Genomic DNA, 8,669 nt, shown 5'->3' on the forward strand with positions numbered 1-8,669 from the left:
GTAATAGACTCCCAACCCCTGGCTGAGTTACTGAAGTCCTCAAATCACGATTTAAAGACTTCAAGTTACAGGGAATCCACCTTTTACACATTGAATCTGTGATTCTTATGCCATCTGGTTCTGGTTGCTGTTGGAGATAAGATATCAGACTAGATGGATCATAGGTCTGATCCAGTTTGGCAGTTCCCATGTTCCTATCCTCAAATGGCTCACAATTTGAGCAATCCACTCATCTTGCTCCTGCTTTTTCCTGTGTAATATTGTCTCTAGGGTTTGATGGTCAGCTGTAACTTCAACTAGCTGAGAATTTTAAACGTTGATTGTGGTCTAGAGAATCTATAATACATCAACTCAGTCTGAATTTTACAGTCTTCCACTTGTCTATGAAAACCCATTGCCTCCTGAGACACTAGCATAAGTCTTTTTGTCTTGCTACCATTGCAGTGTGAGCTCCCTCACAACATCACTGGCAGCTAGGACAAAAAATGTCCTCCATCAGTTTCACATTCATGGCTGCTGCCTACCCAATACCATTCACTTCCTCACAGCAATCCCACCTTGCTGTCTGCTGGGCTTACAGTAATGCTACTTCCTTTCTGACTACTGCACAGCCAGTGCGTGCTGTGACCGCAGAAGCAGGAGGTTTAGCTTTGTGGTGCCAAAGTGGGTTCCTACAATACTCAGGTAGGAGTTAAGTCTTGAGTTTTATGGGTTTCTTGGGATGTCAGACACTGCAGTTCCCAGCCTCAGTGCCCCAGAGTTAATCCTAGGTTACTCCAGTCTCATGCATCCATCCCCCAGTAAACTTTAAAAAAAAAAAAAAAAAAAAAAAACTGAGAAGGAGACAGGATCTCTCTCCACCCTGTGAGGCCCCAGTGTCAGTGTACGGGCATCTGCTTTCTTATCAGCCTGCATAAGAACTGTGGTAATCAGCTGAATTAAAGCATCACCTATAAACAATATGTCTGTGAAAAGCCTGGCTGAGTCTGGAACAGTCGTCAATACCTAGCGATCGCTAGCACCTTAGAGGTGACTTTAGGAATGCATGGGCCTTTATCAGGCTTTTTGCATCCCTCAAGATCTCCCACTTTACCTCCTAATGCTGATCACTGTGAAGCACTCCTCGTGTAGCTTCCATCTTTCTGGCTGAGAGGGATGGCGTGGGACTCCTGCTACTCTTCAATACCCATAAATCCTAAGGTTCACTTGTCAGGCACCTAAACCACTCCCTCTGCTTCCACCACTAGTTAAACATGCTGTCTTGAAACTCTCCCAGTTTATACTGGCCTCAATTGCACTGGCTTGTTTGGCCCCTGTGACCTGTCCGTGCCTAGGGTAGCCACCTGAAAATGCCAAGATGAGGGCAGGCTGTAAAAAGAGAGCAGATTCTCCCAACACCGGTGGGTGACACTGAAGTCAGACTTCCCAACCAGCCATAAACAGTGCTTCTGATTCCCCAAACTAGTTATCAAGAAACCAAAACAAAATATACGCAGCCCCCTTTACTGCATTTCAGTCTCTGGCTCCCAATCAGCGTCTAGGTCCAGTAAACAGACCAGTTATTTAAAACTCTATGCTCTTTACCAAAAAGGTAGCCACAGTACCAGATCAATATAAGTTTGGATCTTACCCAAAATACCACGCTGCCAGCCAATCCTTTAGTAAATAAAACTAAAGGTTTATTATAAAAAGAAAGAAACAAACTATAAGAAAATGTTAAAGGATTAACACAATCAGATACATATAAATGATTTGAAAGTCCATCTATATCAGGTTTCTAAAAGAATTGTGGAGTTTGCAGGCTTGTATAGTCCCTCTGGTATACATCCAGTACTAGAATGGATCTCAGTCCTTTGTTTTACAGCTTCAGTTCAGTTGTAGAAGAGTTGATCCAGAGGTAGGTGAAGACTGAAGACAAAGAGACTAAAGACAAAATGGAGCCCAGGCAGCTTCCTTTTATGTCCTTTTCTTTGCCATGCTGCTTGTGGAATTTTACAGGAACAAAATGGAGTCCAGAGTCACATGAGTAAGTCCTGGTGACTCATCAGGTATATCCCTGGCTTCTCCCCCTGGGCCCCTTGCACCTGTGAATCTCTTAATGGGCCATTAAGCAGGCTATTGCTGCAGCCATCCTGTCGGGTGTGGCCCAGACACAGCACAATTTGAAATACAAAGATATCAAATATATCAATAACTTCCATTGCACACGACACATGAACATAAACATTATCATCTTACTTAGCACATTATAGCCTTTCTAACAGTACCTGACATGGCATATCTCACATGAATTACTATGATTTTGACATACTGATGTTAAATAATATAATAAATGCCCCCCCCCCCCAAATCTAGCCAGCGTGACACCCCCAACGCGAGATTGGTGTAGAAGGGAGTAATCAGAGCTCCTGAATATACCTCAAGGGCCCCACCTAATCCAGCCAGTGTCACAGCCCCCGTATGAGGTTGCAATCACATCTGCTCCCTGCCCAGCCTATTTGTGGTCCCTCTCAGGATTGCTGCCCCCAAAGCTCCCTCCCATGGAGTGGGATGGTGTGTCTCTGACGGTTTCTCCCCTGCGCTAGTAGCAGATTTGGCCCCCAACAGGGATCCCCTGTTGTTTCTTGCCTGTCTCTCCTGTGGGGCTCCCTGGCCGGGGGGATTGTCCGCAGGGCCTTTTCCTGCTGATCACTGGAATGGGTGGCCTTTTCCTAACACACCCATCATCTAAGCCTTCACTATGGGACCCGGGGGGGGCCCCTGAGTGGCCAAGCAAAAACCCAAAACAAAAATATGGCTGAGCAATGTTGCACCCCCCGGCAGTTGGTGCCAGGGTAACTGACCTGACTGGCCATCCCTAAAACTGGCCCTGCATGTAGCCTCTGGGGGCATCCTAGCCCCAAGGGCAGGGAAAGAGCCAGCTGGGAGGCAGTGGGGGCTGAAGGGGCTATGCCAGGTTCACTGCTGCAGAATGGGATGGCCACCCCCAAAAAGTGTTGAGGGTTTGGGGGAGGAAGTGGGCCTACTTGCCGGGACCCCATTGCAGGACTGGGGGGTGGGCCCAGCGCAAGCTCCTGAGGAGCATGGAGAGGAGCCGGCTGCTCTATAAGAGCCCGGGATGGCGGAGGGGCGGTGACAGGCGACTTGCACTTACCATCCTGGGAGAGGTGGAGTAGAGGATCCCAGGCCTTTCCCCCCCTGAAGTGAAGAGGGGAAGGGGAACCTGGAGCTGTTGGAGAAGAAGGCCTAGCCCAAATCTGCCTCTCCCAGCTCCTCTGGATTGAATGGTGCTGGGAATCACGCCCCCTCCCCCCAGGGCTGAACTCTGCAACAGGGGTGCCATGGGGAAATTGATGGTCTCGGATGGAAACCATGAGGGGAGAACAGCAAGTTGAGACATTTCTGTCTGGGTGGATGGCTTGCCAGCCCTGTGCAGAAACACAGGATCAGTCGCTGGAGGCTGGATGACTGGCCCCTCACACTGGGATCCTGCCCCTAGGAGAGCTGCGCACATCCAGGTGAGGGGGGAGCTCATGATGCAGCCATGAGAAGTCATTTTTTATCCTAGTCATGATCGACTGATCCCCTGAAGAATATGAGCCCATTACCTCTCGAGGATCCAGTGCCGCCACAAAGGAGCCTGTTACTGGGGAGAAAGGTTCTCCTGTCCCTTTAAAGCCGATGTGCAAGCCCCTAAGTGGTAGATGAGAGGTACAGAAGCCCATAAACTGCATATGATTACACAGTCCTTGAGAAGAAGAGGTGGCAGGAATCTGGCTGTGTCCATGTTACACCCGGGGAAGCTAATGACGCTTGTTTCTTGTGTCTGATCCTGAAAAGATGCCAGTAGCACTGGAATAATGCTGGGCTGCTTTGTAATATGCTCTGAAATGCCCAGATGGGCCTCATTCTTGTCCTCTGCCCTAAGGACTGCATAAGGACAATTACTTTGGCTGTGGACCGGGGGATTTTCCCCCAGCCTCTTGCAGGGGGAAGTGGAGAAGTTTGGTGGGAAGGGATGTGACCCTGTGGTGCTTCCATGCACTGCACTGCTGCAATCTGCCTCCTGCCATATGCACCTCGAGACCCCAGCCCGGCTCCTGCCCTGTTCTTTGCCACAGGAGTTGGAGCATTTCAGGGGTCCTGGAGCTTGGGTAACCAGTATGCAATCGAGGTGATGCAGCTGTCTCTGGCTCCTGCCCCAGGCCCTGAAGGCACAGCAGGGAGCGGGCCAGGGTTCAGCAGCCAGGCCCAGCGTACTGCCACTGGCAGAAGAGCAGTGGGGTCAAGTGCAGGGGGAGCAATGGCGGCACGGGGACAGGTGGGCTCCGTAATGTTACAGTCACCCTCCATGCAGATAATGGGAGTCCAGAGCCGAGTTGCAACCTGCTCCATCCTGTGTGTGGCTGACTGGCTGAGGGGGAGGGGAGCCGAGGATGCAGAGTGTAGTAGGGGTGTATTTCTTTTGTATGAGTGATGTACCTGAATGTTTAAACGCTTATATCGTAACTGTATCACTAAAGTGATAACCCTTAATCTGGTATATTGCAGATTATGTACTCTTTGCACTGTGTGACTTTCGAACCAAACCTTGTACTCTTTGGATAATCTATGCATTATTCCCAGGTTTACAGAAACTCTTTCCTTCAAAAACTCTGTATTTGATTATTCTATAACATTAGCTTTAATAAAATGTTTATATCAATAGAGACCTAACAGAATTTGGAACCTGGGTTGTACTGAACTGAAGCCACACTGCCTTCACACTCTGCTTTACTTGGAGTCATTCTGCTGCCAGTTCGTTAGCAAGGTTAAAAAGGAGCAAAGGGGGCAAATTGCAGGGGGGGCAAGGTCTGAGCAGGGGGTAGAATTTTACTGGCCTGGGGTGTCAAGCAGCTGGAAGCAGATGCAGGAGCGGGGCTGAGGAGCATACCTAGGGGGTATGAGCCAGGGTTTAGCCCAGGGGTGAGGTGCTGCCAGCCAGTGGCAGATGGCAAAACCCCAGCACAGGTAGGGGCAAAGGAGGTAACAGTTACCCCGATTGGCCAAGCCTCCTTTAATTTTACTTAACAAAGGATTGGCTAGCAGTGTCATCTTTTGGGTAGGATGCAAACTCTGCTGTGACATCCTGCACCTTATAGTATAATTGTGTATTGTTTAATGCAAAGTATGTCATATAAGATGTCTTTTCCAGAGGGGTAGCCGTGTTAGTCTGTATACAGCAGAAACAATGAGAGTCCTGTAGCACCTTAAAGACTAACACATTTCTGCGGGCATAAGCTTTCGTGGGCTGCAACCCATTTCATAAGATGTCTTGGGTATGCTCATCATGAGGTACTGATCATTATTGTTATGTTAATATGTTTGTTGCAATTTCATGTGTATGGTTATGACTGAGGCGTCACTATGTAATATTCCCAAAGATGTGTCCTCATGGCTTGAAATGTGTCCAGGCAAAACTCTCCAGGAGCGGAGGGACAGTTCACACTTCATCAAGGCGTGTATAGGATAAACCCAGCTCAGACTTCCAAGAACAAAGGACGGGCTTGGTTCAGTTGGACTCTTGAGCAAGTTACCTCCCTTCCGTTGGTCATTTTGGAACCATTATGAGGTAGTGCTCCTGACTCAGGACATGGATGAGTCCATATAAGGACATTGTTTGTCACCTGACCCTGAGGAGAGGTGGTCAGGTGGGTCTTACTGGGGATCCCCGATAAGATAAGAAATATTATAAGAAGGGGAGACATTTATTATTGCCAATGCCATGCTCTCTGTTCTACCTCCAGTCCTCCATCTACAAACACCACCAAGGAACTGAAGTGCTGACGAAAGGGGGGAGCCTGGCTGAAGGCAAAATAACCAGCCTGTGGTGAGAATCACCTAAGTTTGTAAGTTTGCTGATAGTGTTAAGCTTAGTTTAGAGTGTGTTTTGCCTTTGTTTCTCTTGAGTAACTGTGATTTTTTATGCTTTCACTTATATTTACTTAAAATCCTTTTGTAATTAATACATTTGTTTGTTTGTTTTACCTAAAGCCATGTGTTTGGTTTGAAATGTGCTAGAGACTGCACTGTATGGTTACTTTCTGCTTAGAATCATAGAATAGAATCATAGAATCATAGAATATTAGAGTTGGAAGGGACCTCAGGAGGTCATCTAGTCCAACCCCCTGCTCAAAGCAGGACTAACCTCAGCTATATCATCCCAGCCAGGGCTTTGTCAAGCTTCAGCTTATAAACCTCTAAAGATGGAGATTCCATCACCTCTCTAGGTAACCCATTCCAGTGCTTCACCACCCTCCTAGTGAAAAACTTTTTCCTAATGTCCAACCTAGACCTCCCCCCTTGCAATTTGAGACCGTTGCTCCTTGTTCTGTCATCTGCCACCACCGAGAACAGCCTAGCCCCATCCTCCCTGGAACCCCCTTTCAGGTAGTTAAAGGCCGCTATCAAATCCCCCCTCATTCTTCTCTTTTGCAGACTAAACAAGCCCAGTTCCCTCAGCCTCTCCTCATAAGTCCTGTGCTCCAGCCCCCTAATCATTTTGGTTGCCCTCCGCTGCACTCTCTCCAACTTGTCCACATCCTTTTTGTAGTGGGGGGCCCAAAACTGGACACAATATTATAAATGCGGCCTCACCAATGCCGAATAGAGGGGAATAATCACTTCCCGCGACCTGCTGGTAATGCCCCTCCTAATGCAGCCCAATATGCTATTAGCCTTCTTGACAACCAGGGCACACTGCTGACTCATATCCAGCTTTTTATCCACTGTTACCCCCAGGTCCTTTTCTGCAGAGCTGCTGCCTAGCTCATCGGTCCCCAGTCTATAGCTGTGCATGGGATTCTTCCTTCCTAAGTGGAGGACTCTGCACTTTTCTTTGTTGAACCTCATTAGATTTCTTTTGGCCCAATCCTCCAGTTTGTTTAGGTCACTCTGTATCCTATCCCTACCTTCCAGGGTATCTACCACTCCCCCCAGCTTAGTGTCATCCGCAAACTTGCTGAGGGTACAATCTACCCCTTCCTCCAGATCATTAATGAAGATATTGAACAAAACCGGCCCCAGGACCGACCCCTGGGGAACTCCGCTTGTGACCGGTTGCCAGCTAGACATGGAGCCATTGATCACTACTCGTTGAGCCCTATGCTCTAGCCAGTTCTCTATCCATTTTATAGTCCATTCATCCAACCCATACTTCTTTAACTTGCTGATAAGAATACTGTGAGAGACAGTATCAAAAGCTTTGCTAAAGTCAAGGTATATCACATCCACCGCCTTCCCTACATCCACAGAGCCAGTCACCTCATCATAGAAAGCAATCAGGTTGGTCAGGCATGACTTTCCCTTGGTGAATCCATGTTGACTGTTCCTGATCACCTTCCTCTCTTCCAAGTGCCTTAAAATGGATTCCTTAAGGACCTGCTCCATGATTTTTCCAGGGATTGAAGTGAGGCTGACCAGTCTGTAGTTCCCTGGATCCTCTTTCTTCCCTTTTTTGAAGATGGGCACTATATTTGCTTTTTTCCAGTCCTCAGGGACCTCCCCCTGTTGCCACGAGCTTTCAAAGATAATAGCCAATGGTTCTAAAATCACCCCAGCCAACTCCCTCAGCACCCTCGGGTGCATTGCATCCGGCCCCATGGACTTGTGTATGTCTAATCCTTCTAAATAGTCTTGAACCCGTTCCTTCAGCACTGCGGGATGTTCGCCTCCTTCCCATTCTGTGCCACCCAGTACAGTAGTCTGGGAGCTGATCTTGTCTGTGAAGACAGAGGCAAAAAAGGCATTGAGTACCTCAGCTTTCTCCACATCCTCCGTCACTAGGTCGCCTCCCTCATTCTGTAAGGGGCCCACACTTTCCCTAATCTTCCTCTTGTTGGCAACATGCCTGTAGAAACCCTTCTTGTTCCCCTTCACGTCCCTTGCTAGCTGCAACTCCAATTGTGCTTTGGCCTTCCTGATTTCATTCCTGCATGTTCGAGCAGTGTTTTTATAATCCTCTCTAGTCATCTGACCAAGCTTCCACTTCTTGTAAGCTTCTTTTTTGTGTTTCAGTTCGCCAACCTTTCTAAACCTTTTCCATGCCTCTCATCATTATGATACTGAGTGCGTATGTTATATGGCTTTCTTTATTTCAGATTCCTCAGAATTGCAGAAAATTGTTATCGCCAAAAGAGCTGTACTAGGCAAAAATTATCTGTGATCCATATCATTATGGCAGGCAAGGAGTGGGTTTCAATGTATTCTCTTGTTTTCTGAATACATTCTACATTGTCTTAAAACACCCCTGCTTGTTGTTTTTTAATTAACATTTTTTGGCTCTCATATTATTACGAATGTACAATCTTTACAATCTTATAGGTGATCTAATGATTTACAATGACATTTGATCTAAGACTGCCAGAATCGGTAAAACACACATAGCTCTGATTCACTTATGTCTCTCTTGTGATTGGCCTCATAATGATGCTTTGTACATATTGGCTTACCCTGCTTATATGTCTGCAATGCACATGTGCTACCTGATATATAAAGTCTGATTATATGGATAGTTAATTCATGTTTGTAATTCTGCACATGTTAACATTGTTAAATGTTTTCTTCTGTGAACAATACTCAGGGAAATCATTTGAGGAAAAAATTGCACAGGTTTTGGCACATAAGACAAG

This window comes from Emydura macquarii, unplaced genomic scaffold, assembly GCF_026122565.2.
Source record: "Emydura macquarii macquarii isolate MOO-44397 ecotype Brisbane River unplaced genomic scaffold, CSIRO-AGI_Emac_v2 contig_3451, whole genome shotgun sequence".
NCBI lineage: Eukaryota > Metazoa > Chordata > Testudines > Chelidae > Emydura > Emydura macquarii.